The sequence below is a fragment of the Barbus barbus genome, assembly GCF_936440315.1.
Source record: "Barbus barbus genome assembly, chromosome: 18".
Classification (NCBI taxonomy): domain Eukaryota; kingdom Metazoa; phylum Chordata; class Actinopteri; order Cypriniformes; family Cyprinidae; genus Barbus; species Barbus barbus.
In genome coordinates this window covers 29,252,149-29,268,677 of record NC_136746.1, presented here as the reverse complement: position 1 = coordinate 29,268,677, position 16,529 = coordinate 29,252,149, and the positions used below count along the sequence as shown (strand labels likewise).

At 35.7% G+C, this 16,529-nt stretch overlaps 1 protein-coding gene across 1 annotated transcript in view; it reads left to right on the top strand.

Moving 5' to 3' along the window:
- LOC306883857 (lysosomal-trafficking regulator-like) overlaps positions 1–16,529 on the top strand; it is a 90,783-nt gene that overhangs the window by 4,451 nt on the left and 69,803 nt on the right. Inside the window, exon 2 of the mRNA XM_079439345.1 lies at positions 12,165–12,256. The gene's annotated coding sequence lies outside the window, so the exon portion shown is untranslated. The remainder of the gene's footprint in view (positions 1–12,164; positions 12,257–16,529) is intronic.

The window sequence follows — 16,529 nt, the reverse complement described above, 5'->3', positions numbered from 1 at the left end:
ATAATAATATCCCTTTTTTTGTCTCTTAGAAATGCACATTTGATGGTAGCTTGAGTTAGGATGCAGAGGTAAATTTCTTTTCATTTGTAAAATCAGTAACATCTGTAAAAACCTCAGTTTTATATGGTTAAATTTATTCTGACCAAGTTTTTTTTTTTTTTTATTAAGCTTATGATCTCCCATAGTAAGCATACATTTAAATAATGATAAACACAATTAAAACCACACACATAGCACCTCAATACCATGGTAAAAATATAACTATATGGTTTTTAGGTAGCCTGTTTGTATGAAAAACAGTAGTCTAAAAATATTCTGTATAAATGCACATACTATACATCACAAATACATACTATAATTATATACCATTACTCCTGTAATAACATTTAATTTGAATATCCCACATTTCTGCCACAATACCGTGTTACAGTTACTACAGTAAATCCATGGTAAATGATGGTGATGTGTAGATTGAAAAGCCTTCTGACTGTCTAGTTTAAATCACCCAGTTATTTGTGTTCATCGCTGAATTCAAGCGCTGCACACTGGATCTCACAGCGCTGTTTAGTGCTCGCGTGACCGAGTAAACGCATCTGCTCTAGTGAGTTCGCGCCGCGCAGCAGTTTGAACTTTGATCCGAGCGGATAAACGGTCAGTGTGGCGCGATTCAAATAAGTCACGCTGTTTCATTCCGCTTTTGGCGCGTAACCATTATATCGAACTCTTCATATCGTTTTATCGAGAAATTATATTGCGATAATTATCGTCATCGAATTATCGCCCAGCCGTAAGCCCCTGTGATTTCAATGTTGTGAAAAACAGTCATGAATGCAGAGAATCTGCAGAATGTCACAGAATTTGGCAAATTTTGGAGAAATAAATGAAAAGTAGAGCTTTACAGTTAATCGAATCACAATATGGACTAATGTCTGTGAATATTAAAAAAAGACAAGCTGTTTCGATATGAATACACACAGAAGCTTGAAGTTCTTCACAACCTGTTAAAATAAAAGTTTACTTGAAGCTTAACTTGAACTTGGCTATTGTTCAGTATGTATATCTCAAACATAATAATAAAAATAATAATAACATTATTAAAACCTTATTTAAAGAATATCACAGAGTTGTTCTTCTTTGTTTTATTACCGTAAACCTCTGTTGTGCAGTGCTTTGTTTGCCAGAAAATAACTTTTTAAAATAAAATTAAGTTTTATCCAGAAAAATTAAATCCGATATCAAACAATTTCTGAAAAAATAAAACATTTCATAGGGCCTTATTGTTGTAAAAACAAAAAAAAAAAGAATAAAAAATATTAAATTGCTAATTTTTAATGAATTAAATTGCGTAGGTATTGTTGATTTATTAAATATAATTTTACCATTGAAATGGAAAAGAATTTACTCTCCTATATGTTGTTGCAAACAGTGATTTTTAGGATGCACAAAATTTTGGGAGAACATTTTTTGATCCAGATTGGAATTAATGGCTGGAGATTATAGGGATAATCTGATATTCTGTTTGGCCAATACTTCAGATCTTTACTTGGGTAGCATATCCTGTGGTTCACTTTGGGTAACATGTCCTGTGGTTCACTTTGGGTCACATGTCCTGTGGTGTGGCGTGCAATGAACCTCCACCAGCATTTCAGTTCCTCAGAGTTAATCAGAAACATGGGTTTTTAATATTTTCATCAACTGTTCGATCTCATCACATCTTTCTCTGAAAAACCAGCAGTTATGACTCATGAGAAAAACGTCTGTATTGCTCTTCTCGAGATGTTTAAATCTACATCTGCAGTGCTAAATATGTGAGTTCGTCCTTAAATCTGCCACTGCCATTTCTAAATCACGTTTAAGCAATTGTTTGGTTCAACATCCTGTGTTTCTGCTTTTGTGAACTCTAGCGTGAGCCTCACGTCTATACTCTTCACCAACGCCCCACTTACCGCCAGATTGCACATTTTGCTTAGTAGTTAATTGACTCAGCAGCGCTTTGAATAATTAATCTTTCTCTCTGGTGAGTCACGTTTCTACTGCTGGCTGTGATGTCATGGATGCTCTTTTCAACTAGAGGTTGCTCTGACTCATTTTAACTAGTCAACTAGTTGTTCAGAAAAGTCATTGACTCGTTGACGGCTCAATGTTTAATTTATGTAAATGACTTCAGATTTTGTGTGCAGCTTCACCAGTGTTTGATGTTAACTTTTAGTTCTATACTCCAAATTAACTTATTTTTCAATATTTTTGAAAACAAATTCATTGTATTTTCTTGCATAATTGCAAATATTTTTGGCTCTTACCAGTTGCTGTGCCAAGGTATTGTTTGTGTATACAGTTTGTGGTCAGAAGAACCAATTGTGGTATAGATTTTACCGCCATACTGTGTATAGTGTGTTTACGTCATACTGCTCAGCCCTCATCTGACAGGCATGTAAATGTGTGTACATGTTTGTTTGGCTGGCATCTCTAGGTTGTTTAGTCTTCTGCAGTTCTTCATCCTAGTTCCTGGAGGAATGTGGAACTCAAAATTCTCCTCATGATGTTCATCATAAGGGCAAAGACCAAATTAGATCAGTCACTCACAATTATGACCGGAAAAAACATAACACAACAGTCCTGTAATGTCATATGGCAGACTCGCTTCTCATAGCTGTCACCATCACGGGGCACAAATTTATTTACCTTGAGAAGCAGATTTATGCAACTTTACAGATCACTGAATATTAGGGCTGCATAGCCAATTAGTTATGCTTTTTTTTAGTGCTGGGCGATAAATCGATAACAATTATTGCAACATAATTTTCCTTGATAAAATGATATGAAGAGTTTGATAATGTGTATGTGCCAAAAGCGGAATGAAACGGCACTAACGGCACCACACGAGCCATTTATCCGCTCGGATCGGAGTGAAAACTGCCACGCAAAAACAGAAAGATAGTCGTGGATAGGGATGGGTACCGAGAACCGGTATTTTTTTGGACTAGTACGTAACTGGGTCAATACCACACTACCAATAACCTTCAGGACAAACAATACTGTTATCGATACTTGTGGTGTTTTATCTCTGTATACTTCAATGTTAACGACGAATTAGAAGCCGATGTTTGCTTGACGTGCGTGTGATATCCATGCGCATGTGTGCAGTGTGTGTTTGCGTGCACTCAGTCATTCGTGGCAAGAGTGAATCGTTCGAAAGTGTGGGCTCACGTACTGTAGGGGTGCGCGATATTACGATTTTTGATCGTGGACGATAAAAATGTCTCCACGATCTGCTTTTGAAGAAATATCGTAGTATCGTGCTATACACAGTCTATCAGCTGCAACGCCACATGCATTCACATCAGTGTTAATTCAGCGGTAGAGACTCTCACGGGATACTTATTCGCAGTCACAAAAGTACATTATTTGCATGTGCTTTAAAGCCTTGCTGGTTAAACATTTCATTCACGTGCTGTTCTGGCGTGCGCCTTTCTGAGGCCGTAAACCCGAAGCGTGTGCACGAAAAAGCCTGTTAAACGGCGCCTGATTACTGAACTAAAGTTATCTTTTGCGCTAATACTGTACAATGTAATTGTAATTGATAAATCTTCATTTGAAGAGTCAAATTACTTTAAAAAGGTGATTTACTCTATTTTAATACACATCAGAGTTTATATCAGAACTACTTGTGGTTGAAAAGATTGTGAGGCTGTTTCATTCATGACAGATGACAGCTGCTCTCTTTAGGTCAACGTCAGTGTGAACTGCGAACGCAAATTTAAGTGTTCAAATCACACTGATGAACCAAGTGATCACAACGTTGTGATCGCACACATCAAAGGTTGAGGAATGAAACGGATGAATCATTGTAATTTAGGAATAGAATCACGTTGGTGTTTGAATCGTGTTCACGATCTGTAACAATCTATTAAAGTAAAGTGCTTTGTCATGTTGGTGGTGACACCTCTCTTGCAACATGGCTATCACAGATATTATACTGAGCTTTTTTGGCTTCTGATTACAAATGTAGCCAAACTTTGGAGTGCTTAGATTAGCGAGCAAGGCCCTGGCAGATTGCTAGTTGGGGTACTCGCAGATGAAGAAAAAAAAAAGTGCATAGGAATCGATAGGCGGAATCGAAATTGTAATTTGACAAGTATCCGATTCTGGAATCGATTGTCGATTCCCAACCCTAGTCGTGGATCATCCAGGAAATGACACACAGTATTAAATTTCATTCATTCAATATAAATTCATTCATACACACACACACACACACACACACACACACACACACATATATACATATATAATATATATATATATATATATATATATACACATGCATACATACATATACAGTGGTGTGAAAAAGTGTTGGCCCCCTTCCTGATTTTTTTTTTTTTTCCATGTTTGTCACACTTTAATGTTTCAGATCATCAAACAAATGTAAATATTAATCAAAGATAACGCACGTAAACACAACATGCAGTTTTTGAAAACCCACATGGCCCTGTGTGAAAAAGTGCTTGCCCCCTAAACCTAATAACTGGTTGGGCCACCCTTAGCAGCAACAACTGCAATCAAGCGTTTGAGATAACTTGCAATGAGTCTGTTACAGCGCTGTGGAGGAGTTTTGGCCCACTCATCTTGGCAGAATTGTTGTAATTCAGCCACATTGGAGGGTTTTCGAGCATGAACCGCCTTTTTAAGGTCATGCCACAGCATCTCAATAGGATTCAGGTCAGGACTTTGACTAGGCCACTCAAATCTTCATTTTGTTTTTCTTCAGCCGTTCAGAGGTGGATTTGCTGGTGTGTTTTGCATCATTGTCCTGCTGCAGAACCCAAGTTCTCTTCAGCTTGAGGTCAAGAACAGATGGCTGGACATCAGGGATGGAAATTAACTTTTTTGTCCACCGGCCACTGTGTCTGGTGGATTTCAAAATCTACCAGCCACTCAATGTTTTTACCAGCCACTTTCTTGTTTTTAACCGACAATGTGTAACTGCATGTGAAAATTAATACTACAAGATCTACAATACTTAAGCAGTTTATTTAATCTCAAGTCTCAATGAAATACTGACATTTTCTCTTTCTCTCTTATACACACACAAACCATGAACTGATATACATTTCATTAAATGAGTAGAGCAGATTAAACAAAAAACTAACATTCCTCCACCCATCCTCCCCACTCCCAGTCCAATTTACGCCTGCTCGGATGATTCGTGGTCTTTTATGGCTTCCAGTTTTAGGTTTTTAGTCCCAACAATGAAACTATGGCCTGGTTTCACAGACAGGGCTTAGACTAAACCAGGATTAGGCCATAGTTCAATTAGGACATTCAAGCAATTTTTATAAATATGCCTTAGAAAAAACATTACTGTTGTGCATTTTGAGACAAAATAAAGGGACTGATATATTTTAAGATCTGTCAGAGCAAGTTTATTTCAGTTGAAACAGCTCAGACTTAGATTTTAGTCTGGGATTAGTTTTAAGCCTTGTCTATGAAACCTGGGGTATTAGTTTTGGCATCTTCTGAAGCGTGTTGACGACATACCGAGCAGAACATTGACTTGTCTCTTCGTAAACTAACCAATCACGGGACTCCCCATTGCCTGCTTTTCTCCATCGTTCTTTAAAAAAACGTTTTTTGACCTTCGCCTCTTTGTCCACTGGCTCCTCCTGAGATGTTTTCTCTTAGGGCTGCAACAAACGATTATTTTGATAATCGAATAATCTAACGATTATTAGAACGATTAATCGACTAATCATCGATTATTCCACTGATTGACCAGTAGACTTTGATAATTCAGCTTTTGTGATTAGTTAAAATATTAAGTTATACATATTCTAAAATAAAGGTCACTTCAGCTTTAGAAAAGTATATTATGTAATTACAATTATTAAACAATTAATTGGCAACACTTTACAATAAGGTTCATCATTTAACATGGACTAAGAATGAACAATACTTCTACAGCATTTGTTAATCTAAAAGTTAGTTAATTTCAGCATTTACTAATGCTGTTTTTTAAGTTTTTATTAACAAAGATTAATAGTTAAATGTAATAAATGCATTGTTCATTGATGTTAATTAATACATTAACTAATGTTAATAAATGATACCTTATTGTAAAGAGTCACCAATTCATTATACAAATAGATGTATTTGGCACACAAATGAAATGACAGACAGAGACACTCTCTCACCATTTAATTAGCTACATGAAAAAGAAACTGAATGACACATTTTGCACATTCTGCCTAACTTCTCCTTTTGTAAGTCATATAGATAAGAAACATAATAAAGGTAAGTGATACGATGCTTTGGATAAACTATTTTATTCAGAACATAATATTTTAAAATACCTTATAGGGTTATGAATAATCAAAACAGTCCTTAGCTAGATCAAGCTTTGGTCTCTGTAAACCAAACTGTCACTATAATGAAACAATTTTTTTTCCCACTAATAAAAATATTTAATAATTAGCTAGCTCCACACTGGAGAGCTGCTTTAGTCCGGACATTACTGGAGTAACGTTACATTACTGAAAAGCAGAGCTCATGCAAACATCCACATCGTTGTAATCAGATGCATTTTTAAATGCTGTTTTCACACTGCTGTCAGTTTTTATTGTGTTTATTTAGTTACTGAGACGAAAGCGCGCTATATATTAACATGTTCATCCAATCGCCGCTCAAGTTCAGGTGCATTTTCTCTGAAGCGCTGTATGTCTTCTTCTCTTGAATGCATCCAGGAGGGCGGAACTACAGTCTTGCGCTACAGTGCCACACTGGTGAAACCGCAGTATTGCAGGCTCTAACATTAGGTGCCTCCTCTAAAAGTGTCCGCCGTCCGTGTGAAACAGTATGCTATTTTTATTTACCCGCCACAGTGGCCGGTAGGTGAAGCGAGTTTACCCGCCACAACACAAAATCACCCGCATTTGGCTGGTGGCGGGTGCTAATTTCCATCCCTGCTGGACATTGTCCTTCAGGATTTTTTGGTAGACCGCTGAATTCATGGTTTGGTAGACAGCTTTCTTATGGTGGAGTCATGAACACTGGCCTTAACTGAGGCAAGTGAGACCTGCAGTTCTTTAGATGTTGTTGTGGGGTCTTTTGTGACCTCTTGGATGAGTCGTCGCTGTGCTCTTGGGGTAATTTTGGTCGGCCGGTCACTCCTGGGAAGGTTCACCACTGTTCCATGTTTTCTCCATTTGTGGATAATGGCTCTCACTGTGGTTCGCTGGAGTCCCAAAGCTTTAGAAATGGCTTTATAACCTTTTCCAGACTGATAGATCTCAATTACTTTCTTTCTTATCAAACACTTTTTCACACAGGCCATGTGGGTTTGGATTAAAAACTGCATGTTGTGTTTACTTGTGTTATCTTTGATTAAAAAGCTAAAGTTCAAGGAATCTTTTTTTTTTTTAAATAACTTTTCAATAAATGCATGATTTCTCCAAAGTCAGCGAGTAATCCTGATCTCAATATTGATAAATCATGATTATGATTGTAATAATCGAGCATCCCTATGGAACATACTCATTTTTAGTGCAAAAATATGATGTTTACATTTCTTTGAAACTACATGCAATCTAAGGTTTGTTTTCTGCATGCTGCACAAGCTTTAACTTTTCTTGTAATGTTTTGATCTAATCCTCGACATCAGTCTGAGTTCACGTACAAAACACTGCAAGCAAAAACAAGATCTGCTTTTTGACCTTTTTTTTTTGCAACAGAAGGAAAATGACACTTCTGCAAACCCACCGTAGTTATTCTGCGACCGGCTCAAGTTTACAGTGCCGACGCTAACATGTGTGACTTCCTGTGCTGCATGCGTGTCAGAGCGATGGAAATGGGGTGAGAATGTGTTAATTAGATGCTGCTGTTTTCCTGCCAGGCTCATAAAAGCATATGATCCGCGGCAGTCTCTCGACTAATGAACTAGTGTTAAAATGACTCAAACTCAGATAATGAACTGAGAAAAACACCAAAAAGTCTGTTCTTTGAAAACGTGCATTTGAAGTCTTCAACATCAAATGTATTATGTGCAATAGTGTGTGCAATTACAATTGTTAGTATGGCAGCGTACTGACAATTGAAAGCTTTAATCAAACCTGATCTTGAATTGTTTGCCACACACTTGTCCCGCCATTTCTTGTTAGTGATGCACCGATCTTGATTTTTCACGGCCAGTTTTGAATGCACATGTTTTACAAGGAAATGGGCTGATTTCAAAACAGGTTTTTTTTTATTTATGATTTTAAGCAACAAATGAGTATGAGTATATGAAAATATAGATGTTTATTTGCTCTAAGTGAAAGCAAATTAGGTTCGTTCACAAGCTTTAAATCAAAATACAACTTTATGCATAGTGCAAGTGTAAGCTTTAAATTAGATTATTTATAATGAATCATAATTTGTGCTTTGATGCTTTGTTTGAGAACGTGCCGCCACGTGTCTTGTGCATCAAATGTATTTCCATTAATATCATCAGTGTCCATCCACTCCAGTTCCCCTGATATCAGCGCTGCTGTTCATGTTTTGTGGAGTTCACTAGAGATGACAGGACACACAACCCGCTCTTGTAAATGCCCCCCCCCAGATCTTGGGTCACATGAAATTTGGGAAATTCTGATCCATTGTGACCTCTTGGAAAACACTGTAAATAAGACTTGAGAAGGGCAGCAGGGTCTGAATCATTACAGTCATGAGACTATTGCTGCGTCCAAAGTCAAATACTGTGTAGTAGCTACTACATTTGGTTTGAATCTTGCTTTGTAACTGTAAAAAATGACTATATTCCATGTAGTATAAATGAAATTTGCACATACTACATAACCATAGCCTGTGGTTTATTGGTTTATGTTTTAATGCTCTGATTTTTGTAGATCATTTGTCTCAGGGGTTTTAGATTAGGCTGGTTAGCTTTAGTAGTCAGCACCTGCTACTAGATGTTTTGAAGGGCTCTTAGAAGTGTTAAAAGTGCATTTTCCTGTCTGTTATTTTCAACTACAGTGAGCGTTTGAGACTGTGTTTGTTCTGGTGGAGAGCCATTCAGTGTTGACTTAATTTTCCTGCATCTCCAGAGTGATTTGTCACATGACATGTACAGCTCAGGTGATTGGTGCAAACATCTGTATGTGCAACATACGTGACAGTAAAAGATCTCTGTGCGCAGAGGAACTTTGCATCCCATGATCTGTTTGTTCAGTCAGATTGAACCTTGATTTGATTCTGCATGAACTTCTCTCTCTCTTAAACTAGTTAGAGCTGCATCCTCCTTGCTTTCCTGTTTCTCTGTCCTTCTGTTTAAGTTTTGTTTTCCTGTCATGTTCATCTTCTGTTCGTCTCATCCCGTCTGTCTCTTTTTCTCCTGTGTCCTGTGTTTCCAGCCTCTCGCTGTCCATTGAGTCCCTCACCATCATCATCTGCTCTGATTCAGATAGTGGGACCCTGATTGTCTGGTGAGTGTCTGAAACCTGCAGAAGGTCATGACCTCTGCCACTTTCAATAACCCTGCCTTGAAAACCTTTGATACTACTAACAAAGTGTGTGGACACTAGATCAAAGTGTGTTAAACGGTTTCAAATAGGCTGATGCTGCTGGTCTGTTACTTGCTATTTTTGGATATTTTAGAATATTTTAAGGGAACGGTTTCTCTAAAAATGCTAATTCTATCATTGTTTTTTCACCTTTGTTAATTTTTTTTTATTTTTGGTTGAAATGTCTCATTCTTGACTTTTTTTTTTGAGTTTTTGTGACTGGTTTTCATCCACTTCATTTATTTATTTAATGTTTTTCCCCCTAAATAAATTTTTGGGTTGAATTATGACCCTTGACGAGTTCAAAATTTATTTATTTATTTATTTTCCTTAATTTTATTTTTGCTCTGAAATATGACCCTTGACAAGTTCTTGATAGGTTTCATGAGATTCACACTTTGTTTGTTTGTTTGTTTGTTTATTTTTTGGCAGGGTGTTGAGGCATGACCTGGTATGTTCTAGGACAGGTTTTGTGAGATTCATCCATTTAGGACAAGATGGTATGTGATCTGAGGCACAGCCACAGCTTTTTCAAGTGAAGATTATTATGTATATTAAGGGTTCATCTGAGTTGACTGAACACGAAAATTAGGAAGTGTTTTGTTTGCACAGAGTTGTTGAAATAGGTCGAGTCTGTAGGAAACTGAGTCACTGACATAAGCTCTAGACATGATTTTACAGTAATTTTGATAATGATTGATGATTTCTATCATAGTATCTCCTGAATAATGCAGAGATCAGAACATATGAGATAAAATGCGGAAAAAAGTGCACATTTTCTCTTGTTTTTGGGCTGATGACTTGGTTGTGTTCTTGACCGTTATTTTTGAGATTCACACAGAGGAGACGTCATATTTGGGATTAAATAAATTTGATAATGTTCAGAATAATTTTATTCTGTGAGTACAATAATATTGTAAAATTTTTTGGTTTGGCACTTAATTTTTAACTAAAATTGGTTCACTAATTTTGTGTGGTTGTAGGTTAGCAAAGGGGTGGAACATTTCTGGTAAATTTCTAACTTCCCAGAATTTTTGGAAACTTTTGCAAGATTTTTGGGAAATCTTTGGAAACCTTGGAAAGTTTCTAGAAATTTATTGGAAAATTTCTGCCTCTTTGCAACTCTGTGTGGTTGTATATTTTGCCATGATTATTAACCAAAACGTAATAATTTCAATAGTTGAGTGATGAGTTTGTAAGGGATGAAGCATGTCAGTGCAGCAGTTTAAGGATTGATCAAAGCGTCTCAGGCAGCCATCGTTACCTGTTTTTTTGTCCGGTTTTGTCCATATGAAATGCTTTTGTAGAAGCTGTGGATTAGTGAAGCGACTCCCGCGCGTGTGATCTGACAGCTGGAGGATCAGTCAGAGCTGCTGTCAAGCCTGTGACCCCATTAACACACATCCCCCACAGTTACCAGTTAAAAGGGTCAGGTGACCGGTCATCTGCAAATGCAAATCCTGGGAAGATCAGACATTCCAGACATACCTGTGATTTCTGATGTATAGGTGTTTTATCATTTAAATGATGGATCATTAACAGTAATGCAAAAAAATCTATAATAATGGTTGTTGTTATTATTAGTAGTAGTATTAATATAATTTACTGTATTTATTTTGTAATATATATATTTTTAAAATTGTTAAAATATGACCTTTCTCAGAAATCTTGACAGATTTCATGTGATTATTATCCATAATATGGACGAATCCCACAAAATCTGTCAAGAATTTGTCAAGTCACGTTTCAACCCAATAGTGAAAAATTAAAAAAACAATAAATAAGCATAATGACAATGAATTAAGAATACTATTTATTTTTTGATTGATTTGATTTAATTGATTGAAATATGACCCTTGACTTGTTCTTGACAGACTTCATGAGATTCATCCATAATACTACTATGAACCTCACAAAACCAGTTAAGAATTTGTCAAGGGTCATATTTTAACCCATAATAAAAACAAACAAATAAATTAATAATAATAATGATGATAATGATAGCAAATGTAGTATTTATTTATTTATCTATCATTTATTGAATTCTATTATTTTATTGTTTTTATTTTGGGTAGTATGTGTAGTATGTGATCTGAGGCTCAGCCACACTCATGTAGATGCAGCAGCTGTAGTACTTTTCCCTGCATCTGGCCTCTTACTCACTCACTCACTCACTCACTCACTCATGTGAGTGGAAGTTTCTCCATGTAATGTGATTATTCTGTGTCTGTTCCAGTAATTGGAGAAACGGAGACGTCTTTGGGTGTTTTGAGAGCTCACTGGTGGCCTGAATGAAGGAAAAGACTTGCTGATGAAAACTGGTCAAAGGCAATGCGTGTCTCATTTTGATGCGTTTGTGTAGAAATATAATACATTTATTGCTCATTTGATGTACTTCTAAAGTGCACAATGCAAAGCTGCCTTACAAGAGCATTTGTCTAGTGCTTGCCCAATTAAATCAGCACTATTTGTACCATCATTCAAAAGTTATACGTTTGATCAAACTCTCTATATTATGTGTCTATACTAAACTCTGCTTTCTTCAGAAAATGCAAACATCTAATTTGTCTGTGAAATTAAATCTCCTTCATAACAGAGATGTATGTTGTTGTTTTCCTTTGATTTCAGGTCAGTCTTCAGTGTTTGGAGAGTTTTCTCTGCACGTTTCACTGTGCGCGACAACTCAGTGACCCGAGAGCAAAGGATGCGCTCAAATTCTGGTAAGCCGTCTGCTTTTTCAAGATGATCCAGATGTCTAAGTGTCTTCAGTTGACAGCCTGTGTTCAAAGAAATTGTGAAAATCATGTTTTCTTTTGATCACGTCTGTCAAGCAGAATTTTGCATAGCGTCTTTGTTTCTTTGAAATTCTTTTTTGTTTTTGTCACCGAATAATCTCCCTGCATCTTTGAGATATTTTAAGCACAGGTTACATTTCCTGATCAGTGTTTGTTTTTGTTGTGTAATTTACCCAATTACAGATTTGCCCTCAGTCAGTGGAACCTTGTTTAGATGAACTAAAATCATAGCAAGCAGCGATAAAGCTCATGTTAATTAGCATTGTGTTGAGAGAAACTGATCGCTTGAGGCGAGTGATAAAAGGCTTTCTTTGTCTGGCTGAGTGGCTACATGCCGTGTGCTCAATTAAGTGTGTTTTCTCAGGTCCTAATCTTTATCTTGTGATCATGTGCAGTTCCTGGAACTTTAGCCGAGACACAGTAACTGGACAAAGCTACAGCCCGTCTGATGTGAATGCATTAGTGTGCGATTATTGCATATGAAACCCTTTGACCCTTTCAAAACTTTTATCTGCAAGTGAGATAATAAAGTAATTGCTTTGTTAAAGCAATAGTTTACCCAGAAATTAGAAGTTGCATGACTTATTCACACATTTGTTCTTGCAAACTTGTCTAATTTCCTGATTTTCCGTGGATATTGAATAATTTTTCCTCTGTCCTGTGTTACCATAGGCATACTGGCAAACTGGGATAGGGAGATACTGGTAAAGTGGGACAGCATATCAAGTTATGAGTTTGTTATTAACTTGCATAGCAATTGTAATGATAATAAAATGGGAGCGTAGTGCCATGAACATAATGTAGGGTATTTACTGTACATGTGTGTATTGCACAGTGCAGAGTATTTGCATTTCATGACATGTACGGTGCTTAAAACATTTATTAGGCCACCAACCAATGTAAGTTTTGTGCCACAGCTGCCCTAAACTAACAGTACTGGTGATTACTAAAATCATATTTTTATGTTTCTGTAATTGTTAATCCACCAGTATGTGTAAGCTGTTCAGTCACAATAGTGTTTCTAATGCTAAAATTTAATTATTGTTGTGATTTTTAATTAGTGCTGTCAAACAATTAATCGCGATTAATCACATCCAAAATAAAAGTTTTTGTTTACACAGTATATGTGTGTGTACTGTGAATATTTATTATATATATATATATATATATATATATATATATATATATATATATATATATATATATATATATAAATACACACCAATGCATGTAAATATTTAAGAAAAATATTATACGTTTATATTAAATATTTATTTATAATATAAATGATGTGAATATAAATATATACATTTAAATATTTTCAAAATATATACTGTATGTGTGTGTATTTATATATACATAATAAATATACACAATACACACAGATATATTATGTAAACTTTTAATTTGAATGCGATTTAATCGTTTGACAGCACTAGATTTAATGCATTCAAAGGTTTCATTGAAGTTTTAATTTTGTGTGAATAAAGCCTATTTACTGTAGCTTTTTCAGTTTGTTATTTGCCTAATAAATGACAATAACATTTTTAGTTTTAAACAGTTTTTGACCGATTCTCAGGACATGCCCTAGGGATTTCCTTACCGTAATATACCTAGAACGCGGATTGCCGTAAAAACTCGTCAATGGCGGCGAAGCTTTGTCTCTTAATTGACGAGATATCTCGACAATGGCGGGGAAAGAGTTAATTGTATGAACAAAAACAACACTTTTCATGGACACTTTTCAAAATGTTTTACTTTCTTCAGTTGAAAACAAATGAAGTCCTTTGGGTTTGGAACAAGATGAGTAAATGATGACCGAACGTTAACTTTAACATTAGTTAATAAAAACACAACTGGTTATTGTTAGTTCAGGCTGGCTCAGATATAACTTTTGATTTTAATAATGTACTGTATTACTAAATTCTGAAATTAACATTAACTAAGACTAATAAATGCTTCATGTTAACTAATGTAGTTTACTAATTCAGTTTGAAAATAACAGTATTTAAAAAGATGGAATCCAAGCATATTTACACGTTTGTGCAAAATAAGATAACATGGTTTGTGGAAGACTAAGATTTGTTTTTACATAACAGGATTGTTTCAGCGTCTGGCAAATGGCAGGTTTATCATCTAAGCTTTACTACAAAATTGAATTACTAAGTCACCCCCAGGCCTGACCAGAAGTTTGCTTCCCAACCTGCCCCTGTGCGACCATGTGACATCACATGTTTTCATGTGATGCACTGATCAACTCAAAATCTGGAAAGCTTCCCTCTGAAATTCCGATTTAATGGAATTTATGGAGCAGGACAGAAAATTCAGTCATTAGTGAAGCGTAGAGGCATGCGGACGCAGGCTTGATTCTTGCGGTTTAGACGCTACTGTGACCATGAGTGGAATATGTGGCTGAAACACGGCAGATGATGATGGAGATTTTAAGTTCCATTGCGAGCCGGTTGTAGGAGGTACTGTAGGTCGGCTGGAATAGTGTGTATTGTAGATTTTAATGGAGTCGTGTCTTTTAAAGCATCGTTGGGGTGTGTTTATGGTGTGTGTGTGTGTGTGCTGGAGCTGCTGTGATGTAAAGCAAACGTATTAAAATGTCTGCTAAAATTTTGTATTTGATCATTATGTAACATGGAGCAGATATGTCGTTGGGGGGGGGGGGGGGCAGTATGGCCATATTAAATAACGTATTGAATTTATTTTTAAAAAATCATTTATATTTATGGTTTAGCATTTGAAAATGACTAAGACAAATCTTTAATGTAATTTTACACTTGTACTGTAAAATATTTATATTATTTTTATATTGTTTTTTCTTAAACAATTTTAATTCAACAGTGAAATATAATATATTAATTTCATTTTTGTAAATAAAAATAATACAATGTATTTATTTATTATTATTAATAATAATAATAATGTTTTGTCCTTTTTTTTCTTTTTGTAGAAAATGCCTTTTAAATTGCAAATGCAGTTTTTATCAGAAAAATGTTTTAATTACATTTTAGATTGTGCAAGCCTAATATACATATAATCATAGTTTTTTTTTCTGGGAAATATAATTTTGTGAGAATTTCCTTTTTTTTCTTTACATTTTTGGTTTTTAATATAATGTGTAATTATTGCGATCATCCTTAATATCTTCAAAATAATCAGGTTAAATCAATGTCTGGGAATTGTTACACTTATTGTGACCATTTGTTCTGCTCTCTGTGGTTTGGTAAAGTGAGACGGCTGAAATCCTGTCCAGCGGTTGATGTGGTGGATGGAATAACTAGTTGATGCGATACAGTACGCTGGGTCAGTGTCTGATAACAGGATCTGCGGTCCGTGAACCCTAATCTTGTTGCGTAACATCACTGTAGTTCCTGTCAGGCCTCACACAGTCATAGTCTGTGTGCATACCATAACCTACATTTCACTGAACAAGTTTGATTAGTTAGCTGCATTATTGATATGACTGAACTGGTGGGGTAAAATGGACTGCCAGTCTTTGTGAGATATTGGCAATATTGATCACCTTTTTTTTTTTTTTTGGATAAAACCCAGGAAGCTGCTTACATAGACAGCATCTGATCTGCAAAGGCTGTTGATAGGCAAGGCAAGGCAAGGCAAGTTTATTTATATAGCACATTTCATACACAGTGGTAATTCAAAGTGCTTTACATAAAAGAAAGTGAAATAGACATTAAAATCAATAAAAACATGGAAATAAGAATAATAAAAACAAGGAATTTTAAAATGATATAGAAAATGATTTAAAATAAATTTAAAGAAAATGATTATACATAAAATGTATTGCAGTCAGTTCGGACATACAGCACAGTGCTCATTCAAATGCACAGTTAAACAGGTGAGTTTTGAGTCTTGATTTAAATGTGGCTAATGTTTTAGCACATCTGATCTCTTCTGGAAGCTGGTTCCAGCTGCGGGCCGCATAATAGCTAAAAGCAGACTCCCCTTGTTTTGTGTGAACCCTTGGTATTTCTAACTGACTCGATCCTAATGATCTGAGTGGTCTGTTTGGTTTATATTCAGTGAGCATATCAGCAATATATTTAGGTCCTAGGCCATTGAGTGACTTATAAACGAGTAAAAGTACTTTAAAATCAAAAAATTGATAGATAGACAGACTGCATAATTATTTACATGTAAACATAAAAAACGTACAAGCACACTAGATTAT